The 17,035-nt window shown below is 40.6% G+C and overlaps 1 protein-coding gene across 3 annotated transcripts in view; it reads left to right on the plus strand.

Moving 5' to 3' along the window:
- LOC106629487 (uncharacterized) overlaps positions 1 to 17,035 on the plus strand; it is a 261,896-nt gene that overhangs the window by 122,268 nt on the left and 122,593 nt on the right. The window lies entirely within an intron of this gene.

Genomic DNA, 17,035 nt, shown 5'->3' on the forward strand with positions numbered 1-17,035 from the left:
AAAATTTGAAAACACACAAATGTTTTAATAAATAAAGAAGTCTCATTAAAAGATTAATTCATAATACTAACTACAAGTTCAGAGCTAAATAAATAAGGCACTTTGTGACAAGAAAGTCAGCTTTAGTGTTTCATCTTTTCACATTTAAACATAATAATTTTACATTTATACAGTCAATTAAAGGGAGTTTTTTGATCTAGGGATTAGCAATCATGACTTTACCTAAAGAACATCACTATATTCCTCTAATATGACTGTTCTATTGTGCTTTGCAAGCACAAGGATGTGTCAGTATTCTGATAAAAACTGAAATTAGGTTTGCCTTTTGTCCTGTTCTGATTTCAGCTGGTACTACTTGCCCTTTGGAAGGCAGCATAACCTAATTCATAAAGAACCAGGCCAATCACAGACCAGAATCTTGATCAGTAATTTCATTTGTCTTATTATCTTCAAGTATGCAAGATGATGAAATGCATATTTCCACTGCATTTCAGTACAAGCAATAAAGACTATTAGAAATTCCAAGTGCAGTATTAGAAACTGTTTTAGAATTAGAAATTACATTGTCCTGTACCTTATATAGTTGGCTAACATAAAATGACTTGGGAACTCATTTAGAAATAAAAAGTCATCCAAATCAGGGAATTGTTTTTCAAATGTCTAAGAGGAATCCTCATCACAGAAAGTATTTCAGCCATGGTAAGATGTTTTTCTATATATTTCATCCTAATTTATGCAGTAATTAATTCAGGAAGGTCCTAAATCTCATATTATGCAGGAGGAAAAATCAGATGATCTTAATATCTCTCTCTGGCTTTCAGAATACATTATCTAATTAACAGTTATCCTGAAGCTGTGAAGAGTCTAAACACTTGTTTCCCTTAACAGCAGTTATACTAATTTCCCTTTTGAGTGCACATTTGGTTTTTCAAGTAGTTTTTATTACAACCATTGATATCTAAAATGCACACCAGGGTTAATCTGCCCTCATGCTTGCAAAGGATTAGTTTGAGATTGCACAAGCCCATGCAAAGCAATTGCTTCTTCTGCAACAGATATAATGACAACAGCAATTGTAGTAGCTGCTAGGTGTATTTTAGAAAAAGCAAGAGAAGTTGGATGCATGAAAAAATAAATAACTTTTTCTGAGGCTAACATTATCTCCTTTAACACTGACATTATTCCAAGACATTTTTCACCTTTCCTAAATAAGTCCTCTTTGTTTTCATTAAATCATTCTTCTCTTGGTAGCCTTAGACTTTAAAAGAAAGTCACACATAACAAAGTAATGAGGCAGGTTTTTTTCTTTTCTTTTTATTATTTATACTCTGATCATTTTAGTGACCTAATTTAGTCTCAATTGATTTCAACATATTTTTCTGATTGCTGGGCAGCATAATGTTCTCCAAAGACTGCAGCCATTTAATGGGAGAACCTGCTCCACCATGAAGAAATGTCGGACTAATATTCTCTTCTGTTTCTCATTTCTCAGTCACTTTCTAGTTCTTTCTCACTTTCTAGTTCTTTCTGTCTTTAAATTTCAATAACTTCAATAATTGCAATTTCAATTTCAATCTCTCATTTGCTTTCTCTCATCTTCTTTCCCTCCGTGTCCCCTGATTCCCTCCCCCTTTGTGTTTCTGCAGTTTAAAAATAAGTTTTCACAGAAGCACCACAGATTCTGACTCAGCTTTGGTCTGCTGCTGAGTTGTCTGGAACTGGCTATCCAGCCCTGGTGGAAGCCCCTTGGTGGAAAGGAAAGGGAAAAGGAAAAGGAAAAGGAAAAGGAAAAGGAAAAGGAAAAGGAAAAGGAAAAGGAAAAGGAAAGGAAATGAATCTAACATTCATAGGTTGTAAAGCCAAAAGGACTGTAATCAATAAGGGAAGAATAGACCATAGGAAATAATTACAACAGAGACAGAAAAAGAGAAAAATTGTAAAGTTGTGTGTCAAGTTTGAACAGAGGATATTTTCTTGTTCTGAGGGATTCACCCTTTTCAAGGTTTAATAGCCTTATAGAGAGATATACTACAGGCTAGGCTTGGTGCATTGCAGAATCTTGAAAAGTAATTGATGCTCTGATAATGAAATTCCATTTCAAATATAATTTTAGAAATAATGACATCTCCACTGAATTCCATGGGGCTAACTTTTTTTCCCAGCTGTTTTCATGCAAAATGTTTTTACCCTCCAAATTTCATGGGTGAGATATGCAGTGGAAAGAGGTAGGATGCAAAAACAGATTCTGAAGTGATTTTCTAACTTTTCCTGTGTATAAATTATGAAAAAAAACCCATTTTATACAAAGATATAAAAATGAGAATAAAATTGTTACTTGAAAATCTTATGTGCTCTTTCTGCATTAAATGGCTTGCTCCTTTGCTCAATGTTCTTTTGGCAGTCTGACAGAAGGCACATTGCAGCCAATGAAGTGCTTTTCCCCAAGTTTCAAATGATACTTCAGAAAAGAACTTCTTGAAAACCATTAGATACAGAAAATGTAGTGAAAACGAGGGGGAGGATGTGTGTTTAATTTGTGTGTGTTTAATTCATAAATTTAAAATATATGTACCTAGAGAAAGAGAAAGAAACATTTGACACCATTTTTACCAGCAGCATTTGCACAGTTTTAATGTAGAAGATTGATTTTAAAGAAGCAATAAATTAACCCAGCCCTCATAAGTGTTCAGTACTTTATCTCTGATACAGCATCACTGAGATAAAAATGAGGCAGCATACAGAGTTGCATCTGTGACATTTTTGGACTTTATTTTCAGTGTTAAACAGGAGTTTGTCTATCAGAATTCAACTGTTCTTCAATGTAATTTTTCTATTTGGAAGGTTGCTTTTATGAAGGTTGGATCTGGTACTATAATCCTTGAGTGCGAGTGCTGCTGAAGGACAAGGAGTGAGAAAAGGTTGCAGTGCACAACTGAAGTCTTTATGTTATGGTGTTTCTAAACAGATATAAATCATAGACTGATGTGTCACCAAATGAGTAACTCACATGCTTTTCATATCCAGTCAAACTTTAAGAGAATGAAATATGTTTGCTAGTATCAACTCGCCCCAGTAGACAGTAATCCACATCACAAGAAACACTTAATTGAGTCCATTTGGCAGTTGCTGCTCAGCAGGGGCCTTGTAATGAAATAACATGTAATAACATACCTCTCATCCCTAGAGACAGTGTCCCTGCAGGTCAAGGTTGAGGTCATTTCAAGGGTAAGGTCAGGTAGCTTATGTTGTAGTTGCTATTGCCACATCAAATTACGTCTCTTTTTTCTTTTTTTTTTTAATGGACAAAATTCATTTTATAGACTTTATTCCAGGTTTTAAGTCTGTTAAACATGTGTTTACTATGTCTTCCAGCAAAATCTCTGTCATATTAGAGCATATTTTCACACAAAATTAATACATCATAGATGTTATTTACTAAACAAATCTTAATGGATGAGTCTATGATTTTTAGTAAATTACTGCACAAAATACTTTTCCAGTTAGCAAAGAGTATTGTTACAAACAAAGGCAACAGATGCTAAATACCTTACCAGAATTGTTGAGCAACTTGAGGAGATACAGAGAAAAGACAATGAAAGGAAATGAACCTTAACACTCCCACTCTATGATACTATTGTACAACAATAAAATATTGTTATATAACTATAATTAGGGATGTAAAAAGGTTTTATTGTTGGCTTTAATGAAATGAAATTAAATACATCAACAATTGATCAACAATTGATAATTTAAAGAAGGACCATATCATTATTTCTGTTCAATATAACTTTTCTTAAAATCCGAGTTTAGAGCAAAGGACTCAATTTATGACCTCTTACTGAGCTACTTGGCAAAGTTATGACTTGCTTACTTGACTTGTGGGCTAGGGAAGAGTAGACAAGGAAAGTGTAGCTTTTGAGCTTTTGGTTTAATAGTTTTGTTGATAGGTAGGTAGAGAATTAAAATTCACATCTCCACTTCTGGTTTTTTTTTTTGTTTTCTTGTTTAATCCAATAATATAATGTAGAGCCTGTACACACTTTCAGAGACCTTGATCTACAAGTTTGGCCTTTTCCCAGATTACTCTTAAGCACAGGGAAAGAGTCAGGCTACCTTCTGGATTTTGTGTTGTGTGTTACTGACAGACCAAAACCACCAGATTACATTATAGAAATATAGAAATGCCTAAGATTTCCTGTTGTTCATTTTGGGATGGTGTAAGAGAGAACTAACACCTCACCTATGTGGACTTGATTTTCTGAAGGAGTCCTTATCTTTGCAACATGTACTGACAGGAAAGTAACTAAAGTCAGGCAGCCTTCAACTTTTCAGGATGTTCTTTCTTTTTCTCTTCATTGTCTGTAGAGAGCTTTGGCAGCTACACAAGGTGGTCTGGGTTGTCTGCTGTTCTGAAAATGGGCTTCTAAATTAGCTGTGAGCACATGCCTCAAGGAGGTATTTCCAGTAAGCAGACTGCCTTCTACCCTTACTTTCCAGGCATAATATTCTAGTTCTAACAGATATCCCCAAATTAATTACTTATTTTTAACGCATAACAGGGAGCTGATTTTATTAACCTCTAAACGAACTCAGACAGTGCAGCCAGAAGCACTGAATTCTCCATCAGATTGCCTTGTTTGTTTTCAAAGCAAGAATCTGCACTCTGCTTCTCTGTCAGCAAAGACTTCAGAAATAAATTATTTTATGGTAAATGCAAGGAACAGTATGTGTGTACACCAGCTGACTGAATGTGACAAGATTTTGGTGAGCAGCAATGATGGTTCACTCAAGGAGAACTGCTCAAGGAAACTACACAAAGAAGGAACCAGCAGTTATTTTCAGAAGGTAAATCTGTTGCTAGTACAAAAAAATAGATCCAAGCCTAGGTTTTGTTATGGCAAAATAAAATAACTTAGCAAGGAGTTGTCCCTTTTTTCAGAATGCAATAAAAATATAAATGGTTCACATAATATATTGTACATTATTTAGAAGAGCAGATATAAATAAAAAGATGTCTTTAAAGAAAAAATGAATTTAAGTAAAAATTTAGTGCATCTGAACAAAAAAAAAAAGAGAGAAAATATATACTGGGCTGTCAATAAGACACCTGGACTACATCAAATATTTTCTTGTGCTATTAACATTTAAGATGGATGCAAGGAGAAACATTAGTTTTCAAAGGCATTTGGGAAAACCAATCTCTAAAAAAATACCATCCTCCACCCCCCCAACAGATATTTTGAAAACACAGTTTCTTCTTCACCATTTGGGTTGCAGAACTGTGTCGATTTAAGTGGCCAGCAAGGTTAGGGTTAATAGGAGAGAACATCACTGTTCCCTCCATCTGAGTAAAAATGGGTAACCATAGCCTAATTCTACCTTAGGATATAACTCTGGTTACATCTCAATTTATAGAAATAATTAGATCAAATTAGATCATGAAAAGTTTAATTAACCAGGCATAGCTTTGAACTAAAGTCCATTTTCTATGGAAATTGGAAAAGGCCTAAGTAATTCAGTACTCATTATATCATGATTTAGCATCAAGCATCATGGGGGGCTGTAAGTCAGGGTATATGAAAAAAAGCAAAGAAGACATCAACTCTCCTAGATTTTGGGCAATATTTGGATGTCTTGCCTCCTAGAAAAAAATAAACAGGTTTTGAATGTTCAAGAGAGCTTAGCAGGCTAGCTTTGAACAAGAAAAAAGTTCATTTGGGCCATTAACTAGACTCAAAATTTCGTGTCATTGTTCTTTGACCTGCCTCCACCATAAAAAATGTTGAATGTAATTCTTGCTTTTAAATATTTTTGAAATATGCACATAATCTACTACTAATGTGAAAGGGACCATTATGAAATATTTCACCCAGTGCAACAGTGTCTAATTATAATTAATTCTATTAACATTCATTATGACAAATTAATTTGTATTAATGGGGATGTAATCTCATGATTTGATCAGAATTTGGAACTAATTAGTTTCCACCTAGTATCAAGAGTTATTTATTATACAAAGAGCCTCTTTTCCTTTTGAGGTACTCTTGAATATAATTTACCACCCTGTGTATTATAGAATCGGTAAACTAGCAAAACTATTGTCTGTAATACAATTCCTGATCCAGCACTACCTCGATTGTGCAAGTTCCAGTACTCTGTAAGGCTCTGGGCTCCCTTACTACTGAGTCTGAGTAGACTTTTCACACAGGAATCCATTCAATATCAGTAACAAGTGTAAAATTAACTTTTTAAATCTTGTCCAAAATATTTTTTGATTCAGCAAGAAAACCTGAAGATGTTATCCATATATTTTAAGTCTCTAGGTATGGTGTTTCCATCAAAGATTTTTCATTGATCTACATGTGTTTAGAAGAACTGATTATAATGCAAACATATACATTAGAGATGTTAAGGATGAGGTTTTGTAATTGTTTATGAAAACCTGTTGAAAGGGATGAGGGACAGACATTACCACTTTGGCTTTTGTTCAACAGTGCTCTAGGGATCAAAGAGTTTCACTGAAATCAATAGCACCTATTACAGATGAAGGCACAGCTCACCATGGGTAAGGGTCTGGCTACTAGGAAAGTAATATTGAGATTGCTTTCATTTTAATGATGGAGAAACTCTAAAACATCCATCCATGCTTTTGGGTGAAATGAGTAATGCCCACTAAAGTTACAAGATTTATGAGGGATGTCCAATTCAATTTCATTACAAAAAAAATTAAAAATTGGTTCCCTGCTTTTAAAATTAAATCCATATGCAAGGAACAGTGTTTTTCTAAATTGATGCAGGTACTGAGAAAAAAAAATCTTTTAATAAGAATTGTCATTTATTATTTGTCTGCCATATATATAGAATTAGTTAGCAGATTCTGCTTTCATGATACTTGCCAGGGATTGTTTTAAGAAAGTTCTAGTCAGTATTTAATAAATGAAAGAGCTTTTTGATCCTTCAGACACATAAGTGACCTTAGACAATTGTGCTAAAAATGCTCTAACTCAAGTCCCATATCACCCTCTGCATATCTAGAAGGACATGTCAGCTCCTTTCCCAGGACAAATCTTAGTTCTCAGCTAATACCTGAGAGATAACACACTGAAAACCTCTTTTGCATAATTGCTGGATTGACCATGACATGACATTGTTCTCATAGCTTCAGGTATATGAACTGTGAAAAGTCCTTCCCAAATTTCTGACTGTTTTAAGATTAATTTAAAGCTGTATGTTCCCATCTCTACCCTAAATTGAGCAATCTGATGTGTAGTCAACCCAAAATGCACATCTACAGTTGAGTTCAAAATGTGGCTCTTTACTTCCTAAGGTATTGAAGTTTGAATGCACAACTCAGGTGGCACATTCAAGCAGCTGAAAAGCTCATGTCTATCAGACATATAGTGGATAACGCATATGCTAGATCTATACCACAAGCAGTGGTAAAAATATTTAACTTATACATTATTCATTAAGGCTTTTATCCATCTTTTTCTACTTAAAAGTTAAAAAATAGAAGAGGTACAAGAATCTGCTTTGTGTGAAATTATGCTTTTTTCATCACAAAAAATTCCGAATGCTTTTTCTGGTTGTATGTTCCCAGAGGTCACAGAAGAGTGAAAAAAAATTCTAAAACACATAGATTTCTCTTTTTTTCAGCATGGTTGATTGTATTTACAATGACCTAATAATATTGTCCCAAATTTCAATGATAAACATAAACACTAAACATACATTAACATTAACCTGACTAAGATAAATTTTTAAACTGTACTTGGCATATTTAAATTTCTTCTTCTGTTTAGAATAAATACTTCTTGGAATTTATATTCCAGTGTCTGCTATTTTTTGATTATATAAATTTCCGGTCTTTATTGTTCCAACAAATTGTCCCCCCAACAAATGGATTGATGTGTTTATCACAGTACCACTTTCATTTTTGTCATTCACTTCTTAGTCACTTGTCAAAGTAGTCTGAAGATCATACCAGCCAAATCATCAAGTCAAAGAGATTTCCCCCAATGTGATTTGAAGCTACCTTTAAACTGTCAAGATAGGCATTTATCTTAAATTTGAAGACGTGTCCTTCATATTTGCCTGGCAATATCACCTGAAAGAAATATTTTGTAAACTTCTGTTGACAAAAAGATATTCTGGGATATTTTGCACATCTTGAAAGAATGATTCAGTACAAGGGCACAAGTTTTTGGATAAGTTGGAATAGAAGAATTTAACAAAGGTTTCTGTACTGTGTTGTCTAAAATCAATAGGTCTTTGGAGATCAAATAGAGGTCTAATGCAAGACCATGTTTTAGAATGGCATTTATCAGATTTTTGAAATAGCTGGTAGGTTGGGTATGGTTTAAATCCCTCAGCCATTCCCAGAATGTTTCAGCACATCTGCATTTTTTATCTCAGCACATCTGCATTTTTTATCTCAATGGGTACAACTGCAGTTATGACCACATATTGGAATAAGTATCCCAATATAACCAGTTAGATGGTGCCTAGGCCAGTTCTGACCTTCGCTGCTGGGCCACAGGCAGCTCTGCGGTGTTATACCTCAAAGATACCTTGGCTGGCGGCAGAGTGCAGCGGGGCACAAGACAGGACTCCGTTCTCCTCAGGGGAGAGCTTCTGGCGATGGTGAAGAAAAGAAGGGAGCGGATTCTGCTAGAAGGTAGCCAGATGTTTATTCCATGAGCACAGATACGTCTGCACTGGGCTACTGCTGATAACAGAATGGCGCCACATGGTCTCATTCACATTTTAAGCTCAGGACAGGGGAAGGGGAGGGGACAGGTGAGTCACCAACCAGGTGAAGGGGCAGGGTCTCAAGGTACTAGGGACACCTATCACACGACGCCTTGCTGGTATGTTAGCCTGATTGACAGGGCACACTCAGCGAGGGGCGAGGGGGAAGGGAGAAGGTAAAACAGGATATTGCAACACACCACAACATCTCCCCCTAGTTTTGTTTAAAAAGAAGAGGGCTGTGTTTATGGTGCAGAATGATTCTACTGAGGCCTCTAGGTCATCCACTGGAGCACTGAGGGCTTCCAAATGGTAGACCTCAGGAGGGGGAGATGAGCTTGAGATTAACTTGAGAACCATGCGTCTGATTACTCCAAAAACAATGCTAAAAACTACAATAACTAAAAATAAACAGCACTAAAATTACAGTTTTCAGAATAGATCCCAACCAGCCCGAGAGTCCCCAGCCATTGAAAAGTCCATTCAGCTCGTTGTCAGTTTCTCTGTTGATGTCTGAGAACTTTTATCGAGGTAGTCCATATGTGGTTTGGGCTGCGGTACTATGTAGGAGATTGCAGGTGGGATGATCACGAGTAGGATGAGAAGCAGGCTCGGTCTCATGACGTCTCGAGGCTACACACGAACAGTGGGATCTAAACTGGTACAAAAACTTGAGACAAACATATATTACAAACTATTCCAGATAGGAGGCTTAAATGGAATTTCCTCCAGAGAACGTGCGCGGCGTTTTCTTCTCCAGGCAGCGTGAGCAACCTGGGGCGCTTCTGCAGATTTCTCTGAGACTTTGGGAACATAGGGCTTTACCCATTTGGAAGGAACCCACCTTAAACCAGAGGGGGTGGACACACAGGCGTATCCACGTCCCCAAGTAACCAATTTGTAAGGTCCCACCATTTTCCAAGTCTCAGGATCCTTTACTAAAACCGGAGGTTTTTCTTTCATCAACCTGTGACTGCTCCCCCCAAAGTGGCGTAGGATGGGTGGGTTCAGGCTGTCAAAAGAACAATTCAGAAAATTGATTGTGAATAGTGCCCTGGATAACCGGATGTGGGGAGGTTCTACCTTCAGAACCTGTTGTTGCTGGTCCAGGACCCTTTTAATATCACGGTGAGTTCTTTCTACAATGGCTTGACCTGTAGGGGAGTAGGGGATGCCAGTTTTGTGCTCTACTCCCCATTGCTGCAGGAAGCTCCCGAATTCCTTGGATTTATAAGCAGGCCCATTATCAGTTTTCAACTCCTTGGGGATGCCCATGAAAGAAAAAGCCTGTAAGAGGTGCTTAATAGCATCAATAGATGATTCTCCTGTGTGGGCAGAAGCATAGACCGCTCCAGAAAAGGTATCTACACTAACATGAACATATTTCTGCCGTCCAAAAGCCTGTATGTGTGTTACATCTGTTTGCCACAGTTCACAACTGTTCAGTCCCCTTGGGTTTGCTCCCGTACTCACTGTAGGGAGTGCATGTTGTTGGCAATTTGGGCACGTGGCCACAATCGCTTTGGCCTGTTCTCGAGTGATGTTAAACTGGCGAACCAGGCCAGGTGCATTTTGGTGGAAAAGCTGGTGGCTGATTTTTGCCTGTTCAAAAACATTTGGGAGAGTGGCCATCACTGCAGGTGCAGCAAGAGCATCTGCCCTTCTGTTGCCTTCAGCGATAAACCCTGGCAAGTCAGTGTGTGACCTGACATGCATCACATAAAAGGGTTGCTCTCGGTGAGTGACTAACTTTACCAGTTTGGAAAGCAATTCAAAAAGTGCAATGTTAGATACATCTTGCAGTATTGCTTGATCTGCTCTGGATACTACTCCTGCCACGTATGCAGAGTCTGTAATCAGATTAAATGGTTCTGAGAACCTTTCAAAAGCCCTAACAACTGCAGCCAATTCAGCAACCTGAGGTGAACCTTCCACCTCAGCAATGTCCGTCTCCCACTGCTGGGTTTGAGGATCTTTCCAAGTCATAACAGACTTGTGTGACCTCCCGGACGCATCTGTAAAGACAGTTAGAGCCCTTTTTAAAGGTCTCCTACTTAGAGCAGTTCTTAATTTTAAAGTAAATTGAACATCTTGTTCAAACAATTTGCAAGCGGGCCGTGCTACCGAAAATTGTCCTGAGTAGGAATCCAGAGCAAACTGCAACACTTCATTTTCTTGAAACAATTGTTCCAGTATTTTCATAGTATTTTGACCTGATTTTAACTCAACTGGAATGTGAATGCACTTAAAATCACATCCTGCTAACTCCCTGATCCGGGTCCTTGCTTTCCGGATCAGTTCTGCTATCAGCTCCTGAGGCTTTGTCAGCCTCTTGGACCTTTTGTGACTGAGGAAAACCCATTCTATGATCAAGAGAGAGTCCCTCTGGTCCCGGTCCTTTTTTGGTGTGTCCTTTGCCTTAGGTGTTTGTTTTTCCTCCCACTGGAAAATAATTCCATGGAGGTGTGGCAACTTACCTAGGATGATAAATTTGAATGGCAGATCAGGCCGGCATCGGTGGGCCTGTCTTGTGGACATTGCAATCTGAACCTTTTCTAGAGCTTTCCGTGCCTCTGGGGTAATAGACCTAGGAGCACCTGGGTCCTCTCCCCCTTTCAATAAATTGAAAAGAGGGGCAAGGTCTTCATTAGTCAGACCAAGCCATGGCCTTACCCAATTCAAAGACCCACACAACTTGTGGACATCCGCAAGGGTCTTGATCTTTGGATTGATTTCTAGTTTTTGAGGAACAATGGTCCTATTTCCAATTTCTAAGCCCAAATACTTCCAAGGTGGCATCTTTTGAATTTTCTGTTCCTGGAGCTCGAACCCTGCAACAATCAATGCATCGATCGTTAGGTCAAGCGCATGTGTTAGTAAATCATCATTGGGGGCACACACAAGGATATCATCCATATAATGGTAGATGATGGCCTTCTCTGCGGCTGCACGAACTGGGGAAAGCAGGGAAGAGACATACCACTGGCAGATAGCTGGAGATACCTTTAGGCCCTGAGGAAGAACAGTCCAATGGTACCTTTTCATAGGAGCTTCTGAATTGATAGAAGGGACAGAGAATGCCAAACGCGGTGCATCGTCAGGGTGCAATGGGATTTGGAAAAAACAATCTTTAATATCAATAACAGCTAATTTCCAATCTTGAGGAAGCATTGTTGGGGATGGCATACCAGGTTGGGGAGAACCCATATCTTCAATTACATTATTAATTTGTCGGAGGTCACAGAGGAGTCTCCACCTCTTTTTGTCAGCTTTTTGGATGACAAACACTGGAGAGTTCCATGGGGACATGGTCTCCACAATGTGGCCCTTTCTTAGTTGCTCTTGTACTAGTTCCTCAAGCACCTTAATTTTTTGTTTACTGAGTGGCCACTGTTTCACATCAACTGGTTCGTCTGTTTTCCACTTAAGTTTTTGGGTGGGGCGCTGTTGTTTAATGACTGCTGCACAAAAATGCTGTGGAGAGTCTGGAATATTAATTGTGACACCCCACTGGGCCATTAAATCTCTCCCTAACAAAGGTTCTGAATAATCTAACACAAATGGACGGATATTTGCCAATTGTCCGTGTGGACCCTCGAATTGAATAATGCTTTTGGATTGCCTTGCCAATTGCAGACCTCCTACACCTCGAAGGTGACCAGCAACATTTTGTAAAGGCCAGTGTGCTGGCCAGTCTCGTACTGGAATCACTGTGCAGTCTGCACCTGTGTCTACAAGCATCTCAATGCGTTTAGACTCCCCACCCCCACTGACATTGCACCACAATTTGGGTTTATCTGTCCCAATAACTTGGACCCGGGCGACTGTGGGCCCTTGTTTATCAACATTTTCAGGTAAAGATGGCACAGGGATAGCTTGAGCAACAATTTGTCCCTTGGGAAGAAACAGGGGTGGGTGGAAACAGTGCAGGCTGAGAACAAATTGCTTGGGATCTGATGTTGTTATTCCTGGAGCAATTTCGATCTCTTGTGGTGTGTTTTTGTCCCCAGTGATGATGTACTTACAACGAATTTGGTTCCAAGTACCCTTCTGTTCAGGATTTACAGAAACAAAATGCCAGTCAGCGTCCTTCAGGTGGAGTGACTCTGTCAGCTGCAACCTGTAAGGCTCATTGACAGAAGATGCGGTTAATACAGAATCACTTAAATCATAACAAAGGTTATTTTGTTTCACTTTCAACAGTGGACTAGCAGACTTGGTCTTTGAAGCACCTGCTTCACTTACACAAATGTTAATATTATCGCGCACTTGATTTATTTTGCTACTCTTATTCTCTTGGCCTGCTCCTTTTATGTCTGCACGCCTGGCAGGCTGGCGCTTTATTCTTCGTTTTTTTGTTGTTGACCCCCAGGGAGGGCTTGCAGTTCTCCTCCCCTGCTATTTTTAAATTCATCAAATTCCCTTTTCAGGGGGCACTGGTTACTCCAGTGTCCTAGCTTATTACAAAGCAGGCATGGTTTAGTGGGCTCAACCATTGCTGGTCTCCGCTGCTGCCCAGGGTACTGCTGTGCTGAAAGAGAAGGTGCAGGGCTGGCAACAGCGACACGCTGGGGTGGTCTTGGCAGCAGCCTTGGTCTGGTGTCTTCAGCCACACTCATCAGAGGCACTTTCCTGTTACAGACTAGAAGCATATCTTTTAATGTAGGGGAAGGTTCCATAGGAAGGCTCAGGATTGCTGCTCGACACTGTTCATTTGCATTTGTAAATGCTATTTCTTCTAAAATTGCTTCCCTTGCATTTTCCTTTTTAACTTGTATTTCAATGGCTCTAGTTAGCCTTTCTACAAATTTGACAAAAGGCTCTGATGGTAGTTGTTTGATTTTACTATAGGGCTCAAAAGGCCCCTCAGGTTGGAGGGAAAAGAATGCCTTTTCAGCTGCTTCCTTTACTGTCTCGAGTGTTTCTGCAGGAATTGCAGCAGCTTGGACTGAGGGAGAGGACCATTGACCCTCACCACAGAGGTGGTCAAGGGTAATGGGGTTACCATTGTTGTCTTTTGCTGTGTTTGGATCAGCCTGTAAGCTTGGGAGAGCATCTTTTAGCAGTTGTTTCAATGCTGATTCCCATAATTTGAATTCCGTGGATGTCATGAGACATGAAAAAATTTGTTTTAAATCATGTGGAACCACAACAGTTCTACTTAATTCAGAATTTAAAAGGCCACGGAAATATGGACTGTGTTGACCATATTCTTTATGAGATTTACAGATCTCTTTAATCAATTGTCGTCCAAAAGAACTCCAATTAGCAGTTGGGGCTGCTCCAGCTTGAGCTGCAGGCTGAAACGTAACAGGAGCTAGCGACAACATGGCACCGTGCATTGGGTCTGCTGTCCCCTGCTCTGTATCCCTTGAATCAGAAGCATTGGGATCACAGCTACAGGTTTGGGGACAGGCAGTGGGTGTGTCCCCACCGTGGGAACCCGGGGAGGGGGCGGGGAAAGGGAGCCGGCAAGGGGCGGGGCAACCGTGGGAACAAGGGGCGGGGTCAAGGGGCTGGCGGGGGGCGGGGATACCGTGGGAACAGGAGGCGGGGTCACCTGGTGACATCACGTCAGCAGCCGCCCCCTGGGAGGAGTAGAGAGGCGGAGCTGAGGGTACTGCAGGAAAGGCGGGGGGAGGGGGAAAGGTGTCACGAGGAACAGGAGGAGAGGGGGATGGGGATGGAATTTTGGAATGCTTAAGAGGACTTTGGGAAGAAGAAGACCAGGTTTGGGAAGATGCCACGTGGCATCCACCATCTTGTGGACCCCCTAGGGACTGGGGGCCATTTTGGACATCACTGCTCTCCGAAAAACTAACACGTGCTTGGGATTTTTTTGGGGAAAGAGGTTTAGGGGTTTTAGAGGGAGAGGGAGGAACAGGGAGAGCAGAGGCACATGGCTTTACATTTGGCTTTTTCTCCATTTCCTTTTGTTTGAGCAATGCTGTTCGAATTTGCAAACTCCAGAACACAAATTTAGCTGAGGGTAATTTGCCAGATTGTCCTAAGGTTATCAATTCATTCCCAACTTTATCCCAGAATTGAATATTGTGGATTTCTTCAGGGGAAATGTTTGGGAACTGCAGAAAAAGCCATCTTATAAACTGTTTCAATTTTCCTTTAGAGAATTTCACATTACTCTTGATTAAAATGCTAACAATATGATAATACACTCCCCTTTGTACAATGCTAAGTTTGGAACCCATGTTAAAAAGCAAAGTACTTAATCCCGCCTGACCAAAAACAAAGCTAAAATCAGCTACCAATTTCTAAAAAAAACCACAGATAGAAAGCGATAACGAGCAGACAAAAGCTTCACAATGCAGCTGTATATACTGCTTTTAAAATTCCCGGGCAGCAGCAGCAGGGAGCTGGGACACGCCCTGCCGAGCCGAGGCAGAAACAAAGCCTCCCCCGCGGTGGAATGCAGCAGCCACTCCCGCGGAGCAGAGACAGCAACTACTCCACGTGGCAGCCGAAACCGGGACGCCCCCCCCCCCCGCCGCCGCGTGTGCAGAGCACTCCCGACCCCCGCAGGTCCCCCGGCCACGTGGAAAGAGAGCCCCCCCCTCTCCCGCAAAGAGAAAGAGAAAGAAAATCTCCTAACACGTGTCTGAACACGCTGCTGAGCCGGGGGGGGAAGGGCAGAGAGCGATCCCGCTCCGGCGCGAATTCTAAAAAACAGTGAAACACGCAGCAGGAAAGCTAACACTAGAACGCTATGAATTCTTGTCTGTGGGGCTGCGCAGCCAAAATGCAAAGGCAAAAAGGAACAGAACTCGCGGCAGAGTCTGTTTTTGAGCTTCTGCTCTACCGAAAGCAGAGATACTCACGTGAAATGGAAGCTGTAGGCTGGGTACAGGCAGGCAGGTCTCCACCGGAAAAGGACCTCTCTCTGGGTGCAAGAGAGGCTGCCCTTTTCTTCCTCTGGAAAATCTGTTCACCACAATGAAGCAGGGCTTTCCAAAGGCGCCGAACAGTCCACGAAACTTTTTCTGGGAGTATTCCCAAAGTCTCTAGCTGAGGGCAATGCAACCAAAGCCCTTCCAGCTGGATGCACGGCTGGCAGAAACTTCTCTGAGGTACTGCGAGTCCGTTTTCGGGCTGCAGAGTCGAGCCACCCACAGGGACGCCAATATATTGGAATAAGTATCCCAATATAACCAGTTAGATGGTGCCTAGGCCAGTTCTGACCTTCGCTGCTGGGCCACAGGCAGCTCTGCGGTGTTATACCTCAAAGATACCTTGGCTGGCGGCAGAGTGCAGCGGGGCACAAGACAGGACTCCGTTCTCCTCAGGGGAGAGCTTCTGGCGATGGTGAAGAAAAGAAGGGAGCGGATTCTGCTAGAAGGTAGCCAGATGTTTATTCCATGAGCACAGATACGTCTGCACTGGGCTACTGCTGATAACAGAATGGCGCCACATGGTCTCATTCACATTTTAAGCTCAGGACAGGGGAAGGGGAGGGGACAGGTGAGTCACCAACCAGGTGAAGGGGCAGGGTCTCAAGGTACTAGGGACACCTATCACACGACGCCTTGCTGGTATGTTAGCCTGATTGACAGGGCACACTCAGCGAGGGGCGAGGGGGAAGGGAGAAGGTAAAACAGGATATTGCAACACACCACAACAACCACAGACACACATCTTAGCAGAGGGGCCTCACTAAATCCCATAGTGGCAAAAAGAAACATGTGCATGGTTGCATGGAAATGGTTTAAACTGATCCTGAGTAATGCAAAATTTACTGATTTGTACCAAAATTTTGCATCTACCTAATCATGCACAGATTATGGTATGCACTAAAAGGTAGAAATTATCTAAAACCTTCTCGTCATTGAATGAAACACTTTTTTTTTTACATGACCTATATGACATTAGACAAATGTCCAAAGCTTAACTTCACAGAATTTAAATGCACGAATTGTAACCAACAGAAAGCAAAATGTAATTCTTCCATCCTGGATTTGACTCTCAAAATTGAAGCATTAATTTCAGAAACACCTAAGGGATCTAGGGAGAGAATTTCTATTATAGTTTGGTGGGATTTGTGTCCATAACCTCTTTAGCCTCACTTAAAATCTCAGTCAAAGATTAATCTCAGAATGAAATGTATCTTTTGCGTATCTGGACAGGTCAAGACCTCTGTTGGAATGGAAGTTGAGCTCCCTTGTATGTCAGGCTTAGACCTATCTTTATGGAAGTAGTCAAAATATGAGCAAGATGCTAAACTACAACATAGCACTCGTTAGTTAAAAAACCTTCAACAACAATTCTTTAT

The sequence above is a fragment of the Zonotrichia albicollis genome, chromosome 6 (assembly GCF_047830755.1).
Source record: "Zonotrichia albicollis isolate bZonAlb1 chromosome 6, bZonAlb1.hap1, whole genome shotgun sequence".
In the NCBI taxonomy this organism is placed as follows: Eukaryota; Metazoa; Chordata; class Aves; order Passeriformes; family Passerellidae; genus Zonotrichia; species Zonotrichia albicollis.